Raw genomic sequence first — 25,643 nt, 5'->3', positions numbered from 1 at the left:
CCATACCTCGATAGGTCGTCTCTAAACGTAATGAAGTAGTAGTATCCTCCTCTGGTACTTATATTTATAGACCCGCATACATCAATATGTATTAGACTTAGGACATCATTGGCTCTTTTACCTTTTTCCTTAAAAGGTGACTTAGTCATCTTACCAAGTCGACAGGACTCACAGGTAGGCAATGATTCACAATCATTTATCTCAAGGACACGTTCCTTGATCAACCTGTCAATCCTATTCTTGTTCACATGACCAAGCCTACAATGTCAAAGGTAGGATTCACTGACATTATCTAATTTAGGATATTTACTGGGTGTGTACATTACACTAACAGACCATGATATTATGTATATGACATGTTTCAATTGTCCACGCATAATTATAGTATCATTCATAATGATATCACAAAAATCATCCTTTATTATAAACTTATAACCAAGTTTGGCCAAAAGACCTATAGAGATGACATTCATAAAAAAAGAGGGACAATAATGATAATCATTTAACATGACACTACTGGACTCGAAGACAAGCTACAAAGTTTCCAAGGTCAGAACTGGAATAAGACTTTCATCTCCAATGTTAAGGAACCGCTCATCCTCTCGAAATTTTTTACTTATCTACAGTCCCTGTAATGAATTGCATATTTTAATAGGACTTTCAGTATCCAATACCCAGGTAGTAATATCACAAACAAAGAAATTACAAGGTATTATCATATAAGTACCTTGTAAAGTAATCGCTTGCTTCTTTTTCTTATTTTTAGGCCTATTTGGGTCAAGGGTGGCTATGTAAGAAGGATAATTCCTTTTCCAATGACTCAATTTCTTACAGAAGAAGCATTCTGCCTAGCTCTTATCAATTTTTGATGGTTTGCTCTGCTTGGGATCGACGGCATGGGATTTCTGCTCTTTTTTCTTCTTTCCTCTCCTAGAGGATCAACGCTCTGCAGATGAACCTCCCACTAAATTCACTGGCTCCTTCTAGAGCTGGTGATCCTTCTCAAAAGTCTACAGTAACTCTAGCAAACTATGATAGTTTACCGCAGGCTTTGTCATTCTATAATGATTGAGAAAGGATAGGTAGGATTTTGATAGCGAATTGAGGATAGCATCCTTACCTAACTATTCATGCAATGAAAAGTCAAGTTTGCTAAGACGTTCAATCTGCTTAATCATATACAATACATGATCGATAACTGAAGCCTCCTCTCGCATACGGATATTGAACACTGCACAGGAGGTTTTGTGTCTCTCTACATCTTCAGGGGTGCCAAAGGACTCATTCAACATTTGAATGATCTTCTCTAGCTGTGCATTCTCAAACTTACGATTAAGTTCATTGTTCATGGCCACCCTCATCACACAATGCACAGTCGTGCGGTCATTGAGCCACTTTATATAAGTATCTCTTACGGTACTAGGAGCATTGACTGCAGGTTCTTTAGGTGTCTGATCTGTAAGAACGTACAAAATGCTCTCATGCTCCAAGATGATATTTAACTTTCGATACCAGCTATCAAAGTTGGGTCTGGTGAGCCTGTCGTTGTCCAACAGTGTGTGGAGAGATAGTGTGTTGGCCATAACTGAAAGAAAAAATATTAACCTATTAGTATATGAATTATTTTTGATCTTGAAGATATGAACTTTAGTCTAAAAGTTCTTCCACTATTTTTACAAATTGGTGGCCTCTAACTTCAACTCGAGAAATTACATTAATTTTTTAGTGGGTACTAGAATCCACACAGACTATATTCGGATCCGAGTGTGGCTCGGCCAACCCTAGTGCATTCATGGGTAGGTTCATCACCAATTATTTCTCCAAACAACTTCTAGCAATAAGTTTTGCCCCAGGTTTTCCTTCAGCAGGCATGTGGCACCTCCATTGAAAATCTCGATTAGGTCCAACCATTAACATGACCACCAAGTACATCCAACAAATGGATATCCAGGTCTGAGTGTGGCTCGACCAACCTGGGCATTAATTTGAAGGTACATCATGATGGTCATATGATGAATGACAATTTCAATATGTAATTGACACCAGATGTGTGGTGCCTCCAATGCCTATTTAGAATATTGGATTCATTATCACGCATCTTAATGGGAGGCAATGATCAAGTTATCTCATAACTTTATTACTTTATGGACCTAATAATTTAGAAAATTTGATTTCATTGATCTGAGAATAAGAGAAGAAGTCAACCTGCAAGCTGCAAATCCTCCCACTGACTTCACTAAGTCACGTAAAGGATTAGACACAAGCTGGTCTAAAGATATCTAAATCAATCACACTGATTTACCTTAATGGCATGGGTCTGCACGAATCGACTAGTGACCTAATCAAAATATAATCTACCATATTGGCTAGATAAGTGAGATCAGTGAGAGAGATATGTCCTTAACTCACCGTAGATACATCTAAGTGAATAGCTCCCAATTAAAAATCACTTGAACGAATCTGTCAAACTTACTTGAGATACCAACTAGTTAATTAGTTTCGATTTGGTTCATCAGAAGATTCGAGCTCAACCACGGAGCCATGATCATGGTCCATTTATTAGGGTCAAACACATGGACTTGATCAAACTACAACTATTAAGATTGATTTAGAGAAATACTGATCTGATCTAATTCAACACTTGATTAGATTTAATTAATTTCTCTACATAGTCCATATGTATTTCTAATCCTAAGTCTAACCCATTAGAAAGACCTGATTTATGCTAACCCTTTGTTCATCATTTTATGTGGTGTCTTAATGATCTTCAATTCTCAAATTTAGATCATTCAAAATTTAATTCATAATTAAGTGTGTGAAACGTATATTTCAGTCTATAAAACTATTCTACAAGGATTTCAGATGAAGCATATCATATGTTTCAACATATGAAAATAAATTTTTATAATATATTTAATAATTAAATATACATAGGTATGATCTAAACTTCATACATATATCTCATGTATCATGACAACCTTTCGATCAATATCGATTACATTATATGTAACATGTAATTCAGATCTAAAATAATTTTATATCCAAATTTTATCCTATTGTAATGAATCATAAATTACTTTAAATCTAATTTAAATATATTTATGATCAAAATAATATATAAGAATTTATTTATTTTTTTCTTCATAAAATCGAATCACAATGACACCCTTACATGTCATAAGAGAACCCATTGAATAGACAAAAGAGAGATTAATCTCTTCAATCTCCTATGATTGGATGGTCTGATGATCTCATCAATTCAAGTACTAGAATATTAAGATCTAAAATCTAATTTCATATATAATTATATCAATATACAATTATTGATAAAACTATTTTATGTCATGAACATATCTTTGATCTTATCAATTATGTTCTTCATTTAATCTAATTAGATTTAATGTATCATATACATCATATCAGATCTAAAACATATCTTATACTGATTATAAAATATTAATTTTAAATTTGATATCATATAAAAAATTAATTAGATGTAAATATGAATGCATAAGGAATAAACTTCTGATAAAATCTATTTTCATGCAGTGCTGAATTTTGATAGAATTCAGATCTAAATATCTATCAAAATGGATCTAATTTAGATCTAAAATAAATCTCACTTCATAATAGAAACAATAATATTAAAATTTTATTAAAATAAATTTAAAATAGATTTTAATTTACGTTATTATTCCATTAGAAATTTAGCAACAACAGAATTTTGTTATAACAAACTTATAACAACCTCAATCTACCATCGATTAGGCACCTCTAATCCGATCAAAATTAGACCAAAAATTTTAAATAAATAAATTTAAATCAAATTTAATATCTCATAAAAAATATTAATTACATCTTATATAATTAATCTTAAAAAATTCTATTATATATGCATATATTTCAGGCCTGCTCGGATAGCAATTGAAGGGAAAGAAATTGTTTCTCCTCTGAAGGCCCAGGTTGCATCTAAAAATTTTTTTATTCATCTACATGATTCTTACCTGATTAGTAGTGAAATTAGAGATCAAATCTCAAATTATCTGATATAAATTTTTACGGAGGTCTGGATGTGCAGATCCTTTACTAAACATGCACGTCAGATGCCACATAAAAGCAGAATGAACTCCAATCCAATTGCCTTCACAATCCAATCAAATGAAGGAGGAGATGTGCTGGTGTGACACCTCACACTAGTAGGTTGGACACCCAAGATGGATCTACGCCCAAGGGAAGAGGGGCGGCAACAAGAGGAGAGGGCAAGGGGGAAGAAGGGACCTTTCTCTCTTCTCATGCCTCTCTCTCTTTCTCTTTTCTCTCGATCTGATTTATTTGCTATGCATGAAGAAAAAACCACCTTTTTTCTTGTAGAATCTTTCAAATCTAATGAGATCTGGGGTAGAATATTTTAAAAAAAATTATCCTACTTTATTTCAGATCTAAGATCTATTAGATCTGATTCTTATTATCTGATATTTAATCTAAAATTAAATCTAAAACTTGAGGATTAGAGAAATACCTCTAGGATAACTAGATTACCCTGTAGATGATTGCAGCAATGCCCGAGGTTCAAAAATAGCCACATAGTTGCCTAGCCTCTATCGATATCCACTCGAGTAGGATCTGGATCATCTTCTCCTTGCAAATCTTTGCTCCAAAAATCAGATCTGGATCTGATCTGAAAGATCTTCTAAAGATCTTCTGAAGCTGGAGCAGCAGCTTCTCGATAAATCTCTACAGTCTTCTAATCAGGAAGCCACCACACCTTGGACAAGCACCAGATGGATGCCCAACCTCTTGGATGTGAAGAGGGGAGGGAGAGGAGCAGAGGGGGCATGGAGAAGTGGAGAGGATTCAGGCTTTTGCTGGTTATTGAGTAGAGACTCAACCCTAGGCACAGATAGGGTTTAAATAGACCCTGCTGCGCCATGTAGTGCCACATCATTCGACCAATCAAACAATTCTAATTAATTTTGAAAAAAATTTTGATTGGTGGAGTGATATCATCTGATCATATCAGATAAGAATCCCCACAATCCCTTCTACTGTTGGCACCAACACTGGATAAGCATAGTGAGATTTGTGCCCCACAGTCCAAGTTGATCAAGGGATCAGAGTCCTCATCTCATGGGACTCTATCCTAATCCACTTGGGGCGCACGCCCAATCTGAATATGGCACCCACTTTGAGGCTCAATTTAGTAGGTGGACACTCCATAAAAAAATCTCCAATGATCTCTTGCCAAGTGGCCTTCAGTCCAAGGTCCATGGGTCAACGTTTGACCAATGTCCTAAAATGGAAATGGCAGGTGACAGGAATTAACAAGTGTTGTCCTAAATTCATCTCATGAATTAAGATAAGTCCTTTCTGAGCTGGACTGGCTCCAGTCAGACTGTGAGAAACTTTCTCAAGGTTCTCCAGATGAGTCAAATCACATTTCGCTCAGTTGAGATAGAAAAGATTACACGAAGAGAAAGTTAGGCTCAATCGTGTGCTAGCATGATTTTCTTGAACCTAATTGGATCTAATCCAAATCAATCAAACTGGGCTAGCTCAATTGATGACATCCAAACCCTAACTCTTGTTTGTGTGACCCAGTTAGGTTTATTTTTGTATGGTAATGAGACATGTCATGATCTCATCATCGACATCATCGAAACTCCATTCAATGGACCAGAACTCTTCTGATTCAGATAATTAGAATGATCGATCATCAAGATCATTCTAATTGCTCCCAAAATCTATCAGTGACACCTAGCAGTATATGATGGCAATTCATCAAAAATGAAGATGAACCTCTCGGTGCAGCTACCTATGTGATTGAGTTCCTTTATCATGAGTCCTGACTGAATTAGGGTTAAGGTGAACTCATCAAATCCAACATCAGTCATATGATCAATCGATCGATCCAAGTTCGATGTGAAACCCCAATGGAAAACTCTTTTTCATTATTTCACTCTACCATGGCTATGGGCTTAAGGACTCGATCTTTCGATCATCATAGGACTACTCCTCTTATCTACCAAGATTGATAGATCCCATCTTGATGCAATCTGGTTCCTACAATGAATATGCTACAGCCAACATACACCTCAAGATTTCGAATGACTAGGAGATCGAGTTATGGTGTAGTCAAACTATAATACACTCAAGGTGAACTGTCGATGTACCTCAGGTCAAACAACTAGACATACAGCTGCAGCATCGAGCTAGTCATCGATGAGAAGGTAGACTTCCTTATGACTGCTCGAGGTGGTCACGCTCAGTACTTTCATTCTCAATGAATACCTGTACTCTCGCTTTGATGTCTCCACACCATAGACTCAAGACACATCTACCTTAAGAAAGCGATCGTACACCAACCTTCCGGATCGATCACCATCCTCATGATGATCCTATGGTCAGGAGCTATTTATGAGTTAGTTATGTAAATTCATGCCTTAAATTTTCAACTCTTGAAAATATGAATTAACATTCCTACTAACTCAAAGGATGTATCACAGATATAATGTATACAATATGATAGTTGAATAATCTTTTTATTTATTTATAATCAAAATTATAAATTTGCCTTTAGATTTGTATAGGAATGTGTCAGCCAATCTGGCATCTAGGGCACACATCTAACAAACTCCCACTTGACCTAATGCCAATTGGCTACATATCTAAGTTCCATCTTCTCAAGGTGGGCTTCGATCTTCTGCTGGTCTAATGGCTTTGTCAGTGAGTCTGACACATTGTCTGTGGAGTTGACTCTCTTAACCTCGACATAATTTTTTTCGAGGTAATCATGGATTAGATGGAATCGTCGCTCGATATACTTGGACTTCTGATGAGATCTTGGCTCTTTAGCTAGGGCTATGGCATCATTATTATCACAGTAAAGAGGGATGGCATCGGATGACATCACTCTAAGCTCTGCGGTAAATTTTTTGTATCAGAATACCTCCTTCACAGCTTCCGATGCAGCAATATACTCTGCCTCCATGGTGGAATCAGCAATCACCGTCTACTTGGAACTCTTCCAGCTAACTGCACCACCATTATAAATGAACAAACTTCTAGATGTCGACTTTCGATCATCTATATCAGACATAAAGTCTGAGTTTATAAATTTTTGAACCTGGAGTTGTCCATTCTCAAAGACTAAAAATATATCCTTAGTCCTTCTCAAGTACTTAAGGATACATTTCACAGAAGTCCAGTGCTTTTCACCTGGATTCTACTGATATTTGCTTGTGACACTCACAGCATGGAAAATGTGATATATGGGGTGTTTTGGATGTGGTGAAATGTGTATGGAGGTTGTGAGTGATCAATAAGGGATCAGTCACTCCTAATAAAGAGAGTGAACATCCTATGTGATCTCATAGGTTGGTAATTCTGAAAGTCTTTGGCCAAAGTAGGATGATAATTAGAAAAAAGTTTATAATGTATCATCAACTGAATCTTACCTTCTGATCGAGATACATAAAGATAAATAATTGAGTTTGACATATTTTTATGCCCACAGCTCATCTGGAATATTGTTTGACTGAAGGATTGAATTATACGGTAACTTGCCACTGAAGGGTATTTTGATAATTTTTTACTAAAATTTTAAATCTTTTATATAGTCATGATACATTGCTAGATGTCAATCTTAACTTATAGACTCATAAAAATTAAAAGAGTTTAATTCTAAAATCAATTAAGAAGAGTCTTAGTTGACTGGGACTCTTCGGGTGACCTAATCTAATCGAATTAGGATTACGTCAAAAGACTTGATCCATTACTGGCTAGATTTGAAACCCAATGGGTCACACACATTGAGATTTAGTCTTAGTCTAATTTAATTAGAGTTTAATATAAATTTTTAGGGTTAATTTGGTATGCTAGCATATTATATTAACCCAAGTTCCTAAATTAGTTTAGATCAAAGTATTTGAGCTAATCTAGACCAGTTGTCTTTGACCTAATGGGATTGGGTCTATCTTGATTGGATTCTTATCCAATTTGAAATAGTTTTAAGTGGAGAAGGAGTCCTCTGCACCTATCAGATGCCACACCAAAAGATAAATGCCAACTCACTCATTTTAGCATGTGAAGATGAAGAGTCCTTCATGAAGACTCTTATCTTAACATGTTGCCTTAAATGATCAACCAGAATTTTTATGATTTGTAGCCAATTTAAGATGTGATTTTTATGGCACATAGAAGAGAAAGAGTCTTTCTATGTGGAGCTCTCTTGCACCATAATTCCACATGATGAATTTATTCACTGCGTGAGAAAATAGAGCACCAAAGATTGGCACCCCTTGGTCCCATCTTACATCTCTTGGTCCCTTATTTATATGGGATGTTCCCATATGACCCAAGTGTTAGGATTTTGAGTTAAAATTAGAGTAAGTGGTGTGTAAATTAGAAGAAAAATTCTAAATAAAATTTGAGAAAAAGTCAAGAAAAAATTGAGTGGCAAAAGTTGTAAGAAGTATGGTGAGAGAATTAGCAAGTGCAGCTGGTGTGCCTTAGGGTTTGATTTTTCTATGTATTAGAGTCAAAAATCAAATCCTAGGTTATGAGACATCTAAAGAGTATCTTCTTGGCATGATCCTAATAGAAAGCTTAGAGGTGACTGGACTTTGGCGTGATCGTTTCTTGAGTTCAAAGCAGGTAGTATTCTTGAGAAGACAAGGCTGCGGCGGTGCATTAGTTAGGAAGGACCTTGGCCAACTTTCGTGTGGATCATCATTGGAGGACTTCTACTTTGGAATCTCATGAAGATCACCAATATGCCACATTATCATTTTGATGAAAGTAAAAATTCTATCTTTTTTTGCATGCTTGTTTTATTTTGATCGACATCGGTAAGATGATTCTTAGGTTTGGATTTTGGCTTGGTAGTTTTATATGTTAAAACTATTGACTTGTTTGATTTTAAAATTTTAAAAATTATTTTTTACTGCATCGTCAGAATCTAACAGTGGTATCAAATCCACCCTTGTCTGATTCGATTAAACAAGTGCAAAGCAGTAGCATAGAATTTTTCTTGTTCATATATTGTCAAGAATATTGCTTCAATTTTTGTATTAATTTTAAAATCAAAAAATATTTTTGACTTGATATGTACCATGGTTTTAAATTTTAGTTATTAAAATTATGAATTTGTGATAATTTAAAATTTATATTATCATGGTAGTGTGATGCTTAAATCGATACTTGATTAGGGGTTGCTTTATTATTTTAATTTTGCTTGTCATATGTTATGACTTAAACTGCACCCTTATATAATTTTTGGCATAATTATACAATTGCTATTGTGATTTATGATTACATGTCGAATTGCATAATATGTAAAATATATTTTATGTAGTTGTAGTTAGGATGTGCCGAGATCAGTTCAAAGACCCTCTTAAAAATTATATTAAGTTGTAATGTCAGGATTCACTTTCATCTCAAATGTCAAATTCATTTGATCAATTGGTGTCGAAAAAAGTGTGATAGATAATTTTCTAATTAGATCCGATGCTGGTCTGATCAATTTTGTTGGTGTCTAAGAAAAGCTACGAGGAGCCTCCTACCTACTGACCTGGTCAATTTGGTCCTATTGAATTTTGAACTTAGATTGTTCAGTGATGTAGATATTACAAGGGCCTTCCTTCAAACTTGATTAATAGAGTATGTCAAGATCTTAGTGAGCTTGTTGTGCTATCTGCAAGGTTTCCTATAGAAATGATATGATGTTGACCAAGTACATTTTGATGCTTATGGCATATTTTGAATAGTGGTGCTTTGTTGTGCTATCCATAAGAGCAGCATTGTTTAAGTTTGACCATATGAGATTGAAGGGTTAACTTAACTAGAATACTATAGTTTGTTGTGCTATTCACAAGGCTGTATGTGATCTAGAGACCACAGAAAAAAATGTTGAGAATTATAGAGTTATAATTGGTAAAGAATTACCTACTCTTGAACTCATGAATATTTGTGCTATCCACAAGGTATTTGTGAGGTATAGAGATCTCAACCCCACTAAAAAATATTAGTATGTTTCTCCATTTTCATACTTGAGGGCTATGAAGTTTGATAAAATAATGGGAGACACAAATAGATAAAAGTCCTAATCTAGTTGTGCATGTCATCATGAGTTGTCCGCTTATATTGTATTCTTGTTATTGTAAATTAACTACACATATGGCATCCTCACTGTCACTTAGAGGTATACTAGATGCAGACAAATTGATCGGATCTAACTACATGGACTGGTTAAGAAACTTGAGAATTATTCTCACTAAAGAGAAAGTCTCCTACATTCTGGATACACTTGCACCTAATTCACTTGGAAAAGATGCTTTTGAGGAGGAAAAGGTCACATACAAGATGTGGAAAGATGATAGTGTGACTGTCAAATGCATCATGCTTGCCTCCATGAGCAACGAGCTTCAAAAGAAGCATGAGGACATGGATGTTTCTTCTATACTCTTTAATCTTAAAGAGTTATATGGGGAACAAAATCGAACTGCTCAATATGAGATATCAAAGTAGTTGTTTCGTGCTCGCATGACTGAAGGCACCTCTGTGCAAACACATGTCCCGAAGATGATCAATTTGATCACTCATCTGGGATAGCTGGACTTTGCTATAAATGGTGAACTGAGTCAGGATTTGATCCTACAGTCTCTTCCTGACTCCTTTTCTCAGTTTGTTATAAATTATCATATGAACAAACTGAACATCAGTCTGTCAGAGCTGCTGAACATGTTGAAAACAATAGAGAGCCATTTCAAGGGTAAAAAAGCTTCGGTACTTGTCGATAAGATCAACAAGAAGAAGACAAAATAGGGTTCTAAGAAAAAGATGAACCCTAAGGCTGGCATCTTCAAGAAGAAGGCGAAGAAGGTCTCCGCCAAAGATACTTACTATCACTGTGGCAAGGAGGGCACTAGAAGAGGAATTGCAAGGATTACATTGCAACCGTGAAACTGGCAAATATTGCTAAAGATTTGTATATGATACAAACTAACTGATCATTAAGTACTTCATTTTTAGATTCTTGAGTATTAGATACCGTTTGTGGTTCACACATTTATAAATCATTGCAGGGTCTACAGGTAATAAAGAGTCTGAATAAAGGTGACTTCAAGCTGTTCGACGTTAGTGGAGAGTCCATTTAGGTCGAAGCCATAGGAATCAGGATTTCGAAGTTACCTTCAGATGAAGTTATGAAACTCAAGACCTGTTATTATATCCCTAATGTCGTTAAAAATATTATTTTTATACCATTGTTATTAGAATAAGATTTTGAAATAAAAGTAAAGAACAATGGTTGTTCTATATATTTTTTTAATAAATATTATGAAAGTACTTTTATTGATAATGATTTTTTGTTCCTTTCACTTAATGATAAAGTACTTTATATTGATAATATAAAGAAAAGAAAAAGAGAGGATGTGAATATCACATACCTCTGGCACTGCAGACTTGATCATATAAATGAATCGAGAATTAATAAGTTATACAAAATAATTTTTTTGATCCTTATGATTATGAATTATATAGAACTTGTGAATCTTGTCTCATGAAAAAAAATGATCAAGACTCTATTTACTGGACATGGAGAAAGGGCAAGTGACATATTGGACCTTGTATATATTGATGTTTATAGTCCAATGTTGACTCAAGCTAAAGGTGGATACTCTTACTTCATTATATTTACTGATGATAGGTCTAAGTTTGGATATGTATATTTAATGAAATACAAATTTGAAGCCTTAGATAAATTTAAAGCGTATGAAAGAATGGTTGAGAAACAAACTAATAAAAGTATTAAAGCTCTTCGATCTGATCGAGAAGGAGAATACTTGTCTAGTAAATTTTTTGATTATTTAAAATAAAATGGACACCTTCTTATACTTCATAATTAAATAAAATTATGAAAAGGAGAAATTGTACCTTATTAGATATGGTGCATTCCATGACGTGTTTCACGGATCTTTCGATATCCTTTTGGGGATATGCTCTCGAGGCCGTAGCGTATGTCCTAGATAAAATACCTTCTAAATCTATTTCTAGCACTCCATATGAAATATAGAAAGAGAAAAGATCCAATCTTACGCATCTTAAGATATGGGGTTTTTCGGTTTATGTGAAAAATATTGATGGACATAAGCTGGATGCTAGATCAGAAAAATACAGATTTGTAGGTTATCCCAAGGAGAGTATAGGATACTACTTCTATAACCCTACTCAACAAAAGGTGTTTGTTGGCAGGCATGCTATTTTCTTGGAGAAAGAGTTTATCTAAAAAGGAGGCAGTGGGAGGTCTGTTGAACTTATGGAAGTTCAAAACCTATAATCCATCCAGGATTCACAAAATAGTTCTCAACCAGATGTGCCCATTGTTGAGGCACAGCCACTTCACACACCTCCTCTCCAAAGCTCAAGTAGAGTGCATAATATACCACTCAGGTATGGATTTGTCATTAAAAATAACAATACATCCCACATCATTGAGAATGATGATCCCACAACCTATTCGAAAGCAGTCATGAGTAGTGACTTTGAAAATGGCTCAATGCCATGAAATCCGAAATGGACTCCATGTATACCAACCAAGTTTGGATTTTGATTGATGCGCCTGAGAGTGTGACCCCAATAGGCTGCAAATGGATCTTCAAAAAGAAGATTGGAGCAGATGGCCAGGTAGAGACCTATAAGGCCAGGCTAGTGGCAAAAGGTTTCAGACAAAAATAATGTTTTGATTATAAAAAAATATTTTTACTAGTAGCCATGCTCAGGTCTATTCGGATAATGCTTGCTATTGCAGCATACCATGACCTTAAGATCTAATAGATGGATGTCAAGACTATCTTTCTCAATGAAAATCTTGAGAAAGAAGTCTATATGACTTAGCCAGAGAGATTTATCTCTAGTGAGAGAGCAAATCAGGTATGCAAGTTGAATAGATCTATTTATGAATTAAAACAAGCATCGAGGAGCTGGAACATCCATTTTGATGAGATAGTCAAATCGTTTGGCTTTATCAAAAATATGGATGAATCTTGTGTGAACAAGAAGACTAGTGGGAGTGCTATTATCTTCTTAATCTTGTATGTGGATGACATACTGCTTATTGGGAATGATATCCTGATGTTGCAATCTGTCAAGACATAGCCATCACAAAAGTTTTTTATGAAAGACTTGGGTGAGGCATCTTATATACTAGGTATAAAGATCTATAGGGATAGATCGAAAAGGATGCTAGGCTTGTCCCAGTCTAGGTACATTGACCTTGTGTTGAAGAGGTTCAACATAGAGGAAAGTAAAAGAGGTTACTTGCCCATGGGTCATGGCATACAACTTTCTAAGAAGATGTCTCTTAAGATGCCTGAAGAGAGAAATAGAATAAGTTCTATTCCTTATGCTTTGGATATAGGATCAATTATATATGCTATGTTATGTACCAGGCATGATGTGGCTTATGTCTTAAGCATTGTAAGCAGATTTCAGGTCGATCCCTGAGAGGATCATTGGAAAGCTGTGAAAAACATACTCAAGTACTTGATAAGAACTAGAGATATTTTTCTAATATATAGTAGATCTGATTTAAAACTGAAAGATTATACTGATTCTAATTTTTAATTTGATCCGGATGATAGCAAATCTATATCTTGGTACGTGTTCACTTTGTATGGTGGTGCAGTAAGTTGAAAAATTTTCAATCAACAAACTGTTACTGACTCGATCACTGAGGCTGAGTATATTGCTGCTAGTGAGGCTGCTAAGGAGGCCATCTGGATGAAGAAATTCATCACAGAATTGAGTGTGGTTCTAGGGATTGAACAACCAGTGCCCCTTTATTGTGATAATATTGGAGCAGTTGCTCAAGCCAAAGATCCAAGGTCTCATCATAAATCCAAGCACATCCTAAGATGGTTCCACCTCATTCGGGAGATAGTCAAAAGATGCAATATGATTATGGAGTGAGTTGACACTAAGGATAATATAGCAAACCCGTTCACTAAGGTCTTGTCAATGTAGCAGTTTGATCGCCATCTTGATTGCATGGGTATCAAGTATAGGGGTGATTGGCTTTAGTGCAAGTGGAAGATTGAAAGAATAATACCCTATAAGCCAATTGCACATAGAATGTGATAGATATTTTTTATAATTTATCTTTCAGATTCATGTAATTAACATTAATTTATTCATAAAAAGATATTTTTGATTCATTATATGCTGCATCTTTTTATTCTTAAGATTATAATGAACCCCATAGGTCCGAGCAATGGTTTTAGGACTGTGATGAGATCATGCCAATAAGACCTAAATCTTTGATAGTCATGACCTAAAATATACTTAGTCATTGGTTCATTGAGTCAGAGATCAATGATACCAGTAAGACTGTCATGTCCTATGTATGCTCAAAAATGAGGGTGGTTGATCTCACACCAATTGTATGGTGATACTAATACAAGGATATGGGTGCTCGTTAGAGAATGAGTTTACTGAATAGATCTGTGAGAGAATATTAGATGGAGTCTTATTTACATGTCAACTGATGATTCTCTAGTGGGAGTTGTGTAAGTGATCCTTTGACTTGAGATCACCATGGTACCTTATGTACATGAATCCATATTTTGGTTCACTTCCTAACTTGGTTCTTTGATCCTTGTATGGGGTGTTCTTGATGTGGTGAAATATGAATGAAGGTTGTGAGTGATCAATAAGGGATCAGTCACTCCTAATAAGGGGAGCGAACATCCTATGTGATCTCATAGATCGGTGATTCTAGAAGTCTTTGGTCAAAATAAGATAATAATTAGAAAAAGATTTTTAATATATCATCAACTGAATCATCATCTTCTGATCGAGATATATAAAGATAAGTGATTGGGTTTGACATATTTTTATACCGATAGCTCATTTGGGATGTTGTTTGACTGAAGGATTGAATTACACAGTAACTTACCACTGAAGGGTATTTTGATAATTTTTTACTAAAATTTAAAATATTTTGGATAGTTATGATATATTGTTAGATATCAATTTTGACTTATGGACTCATCAAAATTAAAAGAGTTTAATTCTGAAATCAATTAGAAAGAGTCTTAGTTGATTGGGACTCTTCAGGGGATCTAACATGATTGGATTAGGGTTACGTCGAAAGTCTTGGTCCACTACTGGCTAGATTTAAAATCTAATGGGTCACACACTTTAAGATTTAGTCTTGGTCTAATTTAATTAGAGATTAATATAAATTTTAAGGGTTAATTTGATATGCTAGCACATTGTATTAACCAAAGTTCCTAAATTGGTTTAGATCTAAGTGTTTGAGCTAACCTAGACCAGTTGTCTTTGACCTAATGGGATTGGGTCTATCTTGATTGAATTCTTATCCAACTTGAAACAATTTCAAGTGGAGAAGAACTCCTCTATGCCCACTAGATACCATACCAAAAAATAAATGCCGCCCCACTCATTTTAGCATGTGAAGATGAAGAGTCCTTCTTCATGAAGATTCTTACCTTAACGCATTGCCTTAAATGATCAATCAAACTTCTTATGATTTGTCACCAATTTAAGATCAAATTTTTATGATATGTAGAAGAGGGAGAGTTCTTTTGTGTGAAGACTCTCTTGCACCATAATTCCATATGGTGAATTTATTCACCACATGAGAAAGTGGAGTGCCAAAGGTTGGCACCCCTTGGTCCCATCTCACATCTCTTGGTCCCTTATTTATATGGGATGTCCCATATGGCCCAAGTGCTGGGATTTTGGGTTGAAATTAGAGATAAGTGGCATGTAAATCAGAAAAAAAAAATTCTAAAATAAAATTTGAAAAAAATGCAAGGAAAAATTGAGTGGCAAAAGTTATAAGAAGGATGGTGAGAGAATTAGTAAGTGTTGCTAGTGTACCCTAAGATTTGATTTTTTCACATGTTGGAGCCAAAAATCAAATCCTAGATTGTGAGACATCTGAAGAGTATCTTTTTGGCATGATCTTGGTGGTAAGTTTGGAAGTGACTGGGCTTTGGCGTGATCGTTCCTTGAGTTCAAATTCGGTAGTGTTCTTGAGAAGATAAGGCTGCGGTGGTGCACCGGTTAGGAAGGATCTTGGCTAAGTTTCGTGTGGATCACCATTGGAAGACTTCTACTTTAGAGTCTCATGGAGATCAACAACATGCCACATTATCATTTTGATGAAAGTAAAAATTTTATCCCTTTTTGCATGCTTGTTTTGTTTGATCGACATCAGCAAGGTGATTCTTAGGTTTAGATTTTGGTTCGATAGTTTTATATGTTAAAGCTATTGACTTGTTTGATTTTAAAATTTTAAAAATTACTTTCCACTGTATGGCTGAAATCCAACACAACTAATGCCTATACATCGTTGACCTTCATGGACTCCATTTCAGATTTTATGGCTTCAAGCTATTTATCAGAGTCGGACCTCTGCATTGCATCCATATAGGTGATCCGATCCTCATCATTCTCATCGAGTTCAATAAGATCTCCATCTCAGACCAAGAAACCTAAGTATCTGTTGAAAGAAGTGTGCCCTATAAGCCAATCGTAAGTATGTTGTGATGGAATTTTTCTTTATAATTTTTCAAACTCATGTAATAATATTTATTATTTGATAATAAAATAAGGTATTGATTCATCATTTTAGTTGCATCTTATTTTATCTAAGATTATGATGAACCACAAGATTAGGATAATAATTTTAGAAGACATGAATGGGTCATGCTAGTGAGATCTAAAATCTTAAAATTCTAATCTGAAATATTTCTGATCGTAGGAGCATTGAGTTGGAGATCAATGTTCCAGATAGACTGGCACATCCTATATATGCTCGATGGAGAAGGTGGCAGATCTCACTAGCCATTTGTGTATGGGATACTAATACAAAAATATGGGTGCTCATTTAAAAATGAGTTCACTGAATTGACTTGATGAAAGAAAATATCTTATGGAAGCTTTACTTGCATGTCAAAGATGGTTCTCTAAGTGGGAGTTATACAAGTGATCCTTAGACATGAGATCACCATGGAACCTTGTGCACATGAACCCATATTTTGGTTCATATCCAGGCATGGCATTAAGACATATATGGGGTGTTCTGGATATAGTGGAGTGTGTATGAAGATTGTGAATAGGTCAACATGGAATCGATCACTCTTAGTAAGAGGAGATCGCATCCTGTGTATTCTCATTCCTAGATGACTCCGAAAAATTCTTTCAGTGAAAAGTAGGAAAAAGATTAAAAAAAATTTCTAATGCTTCATCATTGGAGTCATCATTGCTTAATTAAGAATTGATATGAATATGTATTTGAGTTTGACATAATTCTATACTCATGAATATATTCAGGGGTGCAGGGATGATCGAAGGATTGAATTGTACGGTAACTTACCATTGAAGAGTATATTTGATATGTTAATCAAATTTTATATTTTTTGGATAGTCATGATATGTTGCTAGACATAAATCTTGACTTGTAGATTTGATCAAATTAAAGAGTTTAATTTGATTGCCAATTATAAAGGGTTCTAATTGTTGAACTCAGGTTTAGCTCGATTGGACCTAAATTGGTTAGATTAAAATCTAATCAAATTTAGTCAACTTGCACCCAGACCTACTACTAGCTAGATGTGGAACCCAATGGATCACACATATATGGAAATTGGCCAAGGACCCTTTTAATAAGGTTGATTAAAATTTTGGATTCAATCAGGGTTCCCAGTAAGCATGCTAGCACGTGTGGAAACACTAGCTCCTTGGGTGATCAATTTGGTCTCATGCCTTAGTAATTAGCTAGCCTAATTTGGTGGGCATTTGGGTCAGGTTGTTCCACCTGGAAGCAGCCCAAAATAGAGTACCAAATCTCATGACAATGCCAAAAATCAAAAAGTCCAAGTTGTGAAGGACTCTTGGCACAAAACAGGTTTTGCGTGCATGTGTTGGCATGAGTAGAAGAAAAAATCTTTCTGGCATGGGATTAAGACTCGTGTGGCAGCCCACATCACTCTCTATCCTCTGATTCACATCTCAAAGTATGAGATAGATTGTTTTTGGATTATTTGGGGTGGAGAAAAATTAGAAATGAGAAGGGACTCTCGCATGCGCATGTTGAATCATCGCATTTCCTAGTGTTTTGGAGAGTCCTTCTCCTAATCAAACTCATTCTAATTGGAACAAATTTTTTTGATAATATTCTACATTTGATTAGCTATTTTTGGTGAATTATCTGGAATTTTTCCAGATTTATTAGAGGGCCAAATGGATGCCAAAACTTCTCTCACATGCGTGCATGCGATGATCAGAACTCCCATGAAGAGGTACGAGGATAACATCCTTCCATGAGATTTTTATCACCTTATAAAGTTTTTTGGAATATAGAATGAGTCCCCTATCCACATTGATTTTTGTGGATTTTTTTGATTTGATAAGGGATGCGAAAACATCCCTTCTCTGGTCGCGCGCACAGGTGAGGGTGCTGATCGATGTGTCATTAAGAGTCCTTCTGCTTGAAGGAACTCTTATCTCTGATAATCAGATTAGATAAAACTTCTTTTATGGGGCATATCCCTCCCTTTTGGCATCTCTCTAGTAGCTATAAAAAGGCCTGGGTGTTGGGTGTCCGAGGCATTCAGATTAAGTTTTCATTTTCCTCTCCGTAGCTCTCCCTTCTTTCTTACAACCCATCTTAGTTTTAGAACAAGGCTTTGAGATTTAAGACAAAGTCTTATCAGATCCTAACAAGAGTTAGAAAGATTCTAATGAAGGAGAATCATAAGTCCAGAGAAAGTTCTAAGAGGGTTGAGTCAGGTTCTTGGAGAAACTTGATTGGTACAAGGCTAGTGGAGTTCTAGGAGTTAGACTTTTGAAGCAAAATGAAGGAGGAGCGCTGTCTTTGGTTCAATTTTCGTGTGGATCACTATTGGAGGGTGGACACTTAGATATCTCATAAAAATTAGATTAGTGCTATAGGTATTCTTCTTATCATAGTTTATGTTGGTGCAGAAATCCGCTTGTACCGGAGAAGCTGGAGTCGGGGAAGCCGCGGTCGCCGCCGGGACCTGCAAAGGAAGTCTAAACCGGAGGTGGGGTTGCTCCGGCAAGATCCTCCGACGCTCAAGTCAGTTCTCTGCCTCAACAAGAATGGAGTGCTCGAACAGAGAATTTAGCAGAGTTTTGAGATGAGAAATGAGCTTAGAGAATAACGTATCTGAGTCCCCCTTTTATAGGCGGAGGGGGCAATGGATTGATGGCGATGTTTGTAACCGTCTGGTAGTGGGCCGCCCATGATCAGGAGAATTGATTGTGAAGGATAGTGGAGTAGACACGTGGCTATTGTTACGGCCTGCTACGTAGAGCCAGTTGCAGGTAGTGGAGCAGCGTCCGTTGCCGCTAGCTGTCAGGGAGTAGTGGAGTCGCGCAGCACCTGCCGCAGGGAGTGGAGCAGAATCATGGCCGTGGACACAGCCTGTCAGAGAGTAATGGGTCCACCGCAGGGGGTGATGGAGCCATGCGGAATCCGCTACAAGAAGTGGAACAGGATCATGGTTGTTATTGTGACCTGCCAAGGGGCACGGACCTGTTGATTGAAGCTTGGCCGCGGCCGGAGTCTGGCCTCTGTAGAGGTCCAGGAGGGGTCCTCCTGTCGGTTGGGGTCGTGGGTGGAGCCCGACTTCTGCGGGAGTCCGGGCGGAACCCTCTCGGAGCTGAAGCTGCTGGCGGAGTCCGACTCCCGTAGGAGTCCGGGCGGAGTCCTCTGCAATCAAAGTTAAAGGTGAAGTCCGGCTCCCGTGGGAGTCCGGATGGAGCTTACCAGCAATTGATACCGAGGCGGAGCCCAGCTCCCGTAGGAGTCCGGGTGGAGCTGTTCTGTAGCTGATGTCGGAGGCGGAGCCCGGCTCCCGTAGGAGTCCGGGTGGAGCCGTTCTGCAGCTGATGTCGGAGGCGGAGCCCGGCTCCCGTAGGAGTCCGGGCGGAGCCGTTCTGCAGCTGATGTCGGAGGTGGAGCCCGGCTCCCGTAGGAGTCCGGGCGGAGCCGTTCTGTAGCCGATGTCGGAGGCGGAGCCCGGCTCCCGTAGGAGTCCGGGCGAGCCGTTCTGCAGCTGATGTCGGAGGCGGAGCCCGGCTCCCGTAGGAGTCCGGGCGGAGCCATTCTGCAGCTGATGTCGGAGGTGGAGCCCAGCTCCCGTAGGAGTCCGGGCGGAGCCGTTCCGTAGTTGATTCCGTTGAGGGTTCCAGCTGTGGGTATTTCATACCCAACACCAGTCCCCCTACTTTCGAGTTTGAATTTCAAACGAAGGAAGTACAGAGAGAGAGATGGGTACAGCCGGAACTGTCTCTCCGAATCCTGCGCACTACCGCCTCCAAATATTTTGGCATTTAACGTGTGTACGTCAGAGCCCGCTTTTCGGTGAAGGTGACCTGAAGAGTCTTTTCGGAACCCCCATCGAAACGCGATCTCCAAGCATCGTGCACGGGAATCCGCAAACGGTCAACCCTCGATAGCGATGAAGGGGATAAACGCGACACGTGGCACGCACCAGTTGGCCCAGGAAGACTCACCGCCATAACTGTGCTAGGATCCGTCGGCTATTTAAACCCCCTAGTCCTTTCACGGCTTCATCTTGGCGCCCTTCTTTCGCCTGAGAGCCTTGCCTCCCTCGCACCAGTCCTTGCCTTCTTCAGCCCCCCAATCCTTCTTTGAGGGTTTCCACACCATGTCCTCTACCCTGGAGGCTGTTCTTGAGGGGATTTTTAGGGCTTGGAGGAAGGTGAGGAGGAGAATGGCATCTGGTGAGAATCTCCATCGTTTTAAAGGGGGCTCGGAGAAGAATTCCTTCAACAACAAGGGTTTAGTAACGGGGGCTGTCGGTGAAGTTATTCTGCCCGCGAATTTCGGAGTAGCAAGGCGGGGTGATACCGATCGAGAGGGCAGAGCTGCCGTCATAAGCCATGACGGGATCCTTGACGCCGTCGGGGCCGAGGGACCGGAGGTGGTCGGCGTCGACGGTGGGGCAGTGGAACTTGTTGCGGGGATGGTGGAAGTAGCACATGCCGACCTTGCCGGAGCATTTCGGGTGGCGGCTGTCGTGGGGCATTCGGAGATGAGTCACATCTCTGGCGTCGCTACCACTTTCAAGGTGACTCCGGTTCTTCTTGAAACAGGTCTTCGCTACTGCCGCCATTGCCCTTACCTCCTCTGGAGATCTATCCCACCCTTTTCCCGCTAGGGTTGGGACTTCAGAGACAGAATGAGGCGAGATGGGGCGAGAGCTGTTACACGCACTGGAGAATGCGATCGAGAAGGACAGAGATGGAAAGAGGAGTTCGCAGCTCGAAGCGGCCTCCGGTGCGTCCTTCCCGAACCGTGCTTGCGAGGCTTACGATGACGTGTATCTTCTTCTTCTTTTTCCTGACCCACCGGGTCTTATAACGTATACTCTTGTTAAATGAAAAAGAGATTTTGTTACCTCGTCTGCATCTCGCCTTAAATAGTTGTCTGTCGAACTTCTTCATTTTCCTTTCCTTCTCTTCATCTGCATCACGTCGTCCCAAGGTCGTCGACGACCTCTTTTGTTCATGTGGGGTTATCGTTTGCCGAGCTACTTTTTGGTTCTTACGCCGTTCGAAGATACCCGATTGTCATTCCGTCGACGGTTGCAGGTTCGCTTGGGGCCCTTCGGGCCCGAAGTCCCTCCTAGGGCTTGAATTTGGGGGTTCGAGCTTCCGTTGCCTTCGGGCACTGTTTGCTTTCCTTTTTTGCTTGGGTTTTTTCTCTACTGAAGTCGGAGCTAAGTTCGGCTCCCTTGGGAGTCTGAACGGAGAAGCCCTCCTGAAGTTGGAGTAGCTTGGCTCTCGTAGGGGTCAGGCCGAGGTCTCCCTGTAATCAAAGTCGTGGCAAAGTCCGGGTCCTGTAGGGATCTGGACAAGGCCTATCGACAGTTGCTGTTGTCAGCGGAGCCCGGCTCCTGTAGGAGTCCGGACGGGGCCGTCCTGCGGCTGATGTCGGCGATGGAACCCGACTCCCGTAGGAGTCTGGGTGAAGCCTTCCTTGGCGTCGGAACCCGGCTCCCGTAAGAGTCCGGATAAAACCTTCTTTGGCATCGTGGATGGAACCCGGCTCCCGTAGGAGTCCGGGTGAAGCCTTCCTTGGCGTCGGAACCCGGCTCCCATAGGAGTCCGGATAAAACCTTCTTTGGCATCGTGGATGGAACCCGGCTCCCGTAGGAGTCCGGGTGAAGCCTTCCTTGGCGTCGGAACCCGGCTCCCGCAGGAGTCCGGACCTTTCATTTTGCTCGAGCCGGCGTGAGGTTTTCCTCTCGTTATCAGCCTGGCTTGTGGGGGCGCGTTAGGGCACTGTAAGGCCTCTCCCCCCTTCGGTCTAAAAGAATCGGGCCTTCAACTTTGCTCGTGTCAGGGCGAGGTTCTCCTCCTGTCCCTGACATGGCTGTGGGGGCACATTAGGGCATTGTAAAGCCTCTCCCCCCTCCGGTCTAAAGGAACCGGGCCTTCGACTTTGCTCGTGTCAGGGCGAGGTTCTCCTCCTGTCCCTGACATGGCTGTGGGGGCACATTAGGGCGTTGCAAGGCCTCTCCCCCCATCCGGTCTAAAAGAACCGGGCCTTTGACTTTGCTCAAGTTAGGGCGAGGTTCTCCTCCTGTCCCTAACAGGGCTGTGGGGGCACATATGGGCGTTGTAAGGCCTCTCCCCCCTTTCGGTCTAAAAGAACCGAGCCTTTGACTTTGCTCAAGTTAGGGCGAGGTTCTCCTCCTATCCCTAACAGGGCTGTGGGGGCACATATGGGCGTTGTAAGGCCTCTCCCCCCTTCCGGTCTAAAAGAACCGGGCCTTTGACTTTGCTCAAGTTAGGGCGAGGTTCTCCTCCTGTCCCTAACAGGGCTGTGGGGGCACATATGGGCGTTGTAAGGCCTCTCCCCCCATCTGGTCTAAAAGAACCGGGCCTTTGACTTTGCTCAAGTTAGGGTGAGGTTCTCCTCCTGTCTCTAACAGGGCTGTGGGGGCACATATGGGCGTTGTAAGGCCTCTCCCCCCATCTGGTCTAAAAGAATCGGGCCTTCGACTTTATGAGATTGCCCTTTTGTCTTTGACACAGTTTGCTTGAATCGTCTAAGGACGCATGGGTATGCAATTTTTGACTAAAACGAAGTTACTGGTAGTACATCCGTAAGTTTTTTGAGCTCCACGGTCGCGGGAGGTCGGCTCCTCCGAGCTCCTTGAGATAATAAGTTCCGGGCCGAACTACTTCCTTGACCTCATAAGGTCCCTCCCAGTTCGGGGCGAGCTTCCCCCGGTCCTGAGGTTGTGAGACAGCAGCTCATCGAAGCACCAGATCCCCTACTTTAAAGGCTTTGCTCTTGACTCGGGCGTTGTAATATCGGGCAACTTTCTGTCTGTAGGCTGCCATTCGAACCTGAGTAATCTCCCACCTTTCTTCCAGCAGGTCAAGGTTGGTTCTGAGACTTTGTGCATTTTGGGGTTCATCGAATGCCACGACTCGTGCCGACGGGAGTTTAAGCTCGATCGGGATGACGGCCTCCGTACCGAAGGCTAAAGCAAAGGGAGTCTCCCCCGTAGGTAGCCTCTGGGTGGTTCGATACACCCATAGCACATGATAAAGCTCGTCCGCCCAAGTTCCTTTTGCTTTTTCCAGCCTTGTCTTAATTCCCTGCAACAGGGTTCTGTTAGTTACCTCAGCTTCGTCATTCGCCTGAGGGTGGGCTAATGATGTGAAGTTGTGGGAGATGTTTAGATCTTCACAGAATTCGGCGAATCGTGCTCCCGCGAATTGCCGTCCGTTATCAGTGATTAGGGTTCTAGGCAGACCGAACCTGCACACGATTGACTTCCAAACAAAATCTTGTACTTTTGCTTCTATGATTTTTGCTAGTGGTTTGGCCTCGACCCATTTGGTGAAGTAGTCGATCGCCACAAGGAGGAACTTCCTTTGCCCAGACGCCATGGGAAAGGGGCCAAGAATATCCATCCCCCATTGTGCAAAAGGCCATGGGGCACTCAAAGGTGTGAGCTCGGTAGCGGGTTGTCTCTGGACGTTGGCGTATCTCTGGCATCGATCACACTTCTTGACATATTCAATCGAATCACGATGCATTGTTGGCCAGTAATACCCTTGGTGGAGTAGCTTGTGGGATAAAGATCTGGCACCCAAATGGTTTCCGCAAGCCCCCTCGTGCACTTCCCATAAAGCGTAGTCAGCTTCTGAGGGCCGGAGACACCTTAAGAGGGGCAAGGAGTATGATCTTTTGTATAATTTGCCCTCATAAAGGATGTACCGGGAGGCTTGATTTTGGAGTTTTCGGGCTTCTTTCGCATCCTGAGGGAGAATTCCATCCCTAAGATAGGTTATTAGTGGGTCGACCCAGCTGGGCTCGTGGTCGATCTCCATTACGGGCCGCGGTTCCTCCGTACTCGGATGTTTTAGAACTTCAAAGAGGACGCCTTTGGGCAATTCGGCTGGAGCCGATGTCGCCAGTTTAGAGAGAAGATCGGCTCTGGTATTCTCCGACCTTGGAATCTGCCTGATGTCAAAACTGCTAAAGGTAGGGGAGAACTCCTTCACTTTCTCAAGATATTTGGCCATGCTGTCCTCCCGTGCTTCATAGCTCCCGCTGACTTGCCCCACCACAAGTTGGGAGTCGCTGTGCACCCGGAGTTGACCTATTCCAAGCTCTTTGGCGACCCTTAATCCTGCAATCAGAGCTTCATATTCTGCTCCATTGTTTGTTGCAGGGAACTCAAAACGCAGAGCGTACTCTGCGATGACTCCCTCCGGGCTGAGCAAGATCAGGCCTGCACCCGCGCCAGCCATGTTGGAAGATCCGTCCACATAGAGGGCCCAAAAGCAATCGGAGGGACTGGCTTCTTCGTTGGGGGAGTTCGGTTGAGTCTTCAGGTTGTCAACTTTGCTTTGCTCAGGTTCGGCCTCCTCGAGGATGGTGCACTCTACTATGAAATCTGCCAATATTTGGGCTTTGATTGCTGGTCTAGGCTTGTAGTTGATGTCGAATTCTGTGAGCTCGATTGCCCATTTCGCCATTCTCCCAGAGGTATCAGCTCGGTGTAAAACCGCCTTGATCGGCTGATCGATGAGTAGCGTCACCGTGTGCCCTTGAAAGTAAGCTCGGAGTCTCCGAGCTGCAATCAATAAGGCGTAGGTCAGTTTTTCTAATTTAGTATACCTGGTCTCGGCATCCCTTAGCGTGCGGCTAATGTAGTAGACCGACCGCTGGACTTTCATTTCTTCTTTGACAAGGACAGCTGCAAGGGCTGTGGGAGAGACTGCCAGGTACAAAAATAATTCTTCCCCAGGTTCGGGCTTCGCCAGCAGTGGGGGTGAGCTAAGGTAGCCTTTTAATTCTTCGAATGCCTGTTGGCATTCAGAGGTCCAACAGAAGTTCTTCGGCTGCTTGAGGGTTTGAAAGAAGGACAAACATCGCTCGACCGACCTCGCGACAAAACGATTAAGAGCCGCAATCCTCCCCGTGAGGCACTGAACCTCCTTGATCGACCTTGGGGCGGTCATATTTTGGATGGTGCAAATTTTCTCCGGATTGGTCTCAATCCCGCGCCCCGATACCATGAAGCCCAGAAACTTTCCTG

This window comes from Elaeis guineensis, chromosome 5, assembly GCF_000442705.2.
Source record: "Elaeis guineensis isolate ETL-2024a chromosome 5, EG11, whole genome shotgun sequence".
NCBI lineage: Eukaryota > Viridiplantae > Streptophyta > Magnoliopsida > Arecales > Arecaceae > Elaeis > Elaeis guineensis.
Note: the sequence above shows the minus strand (reverse complement) of the source record.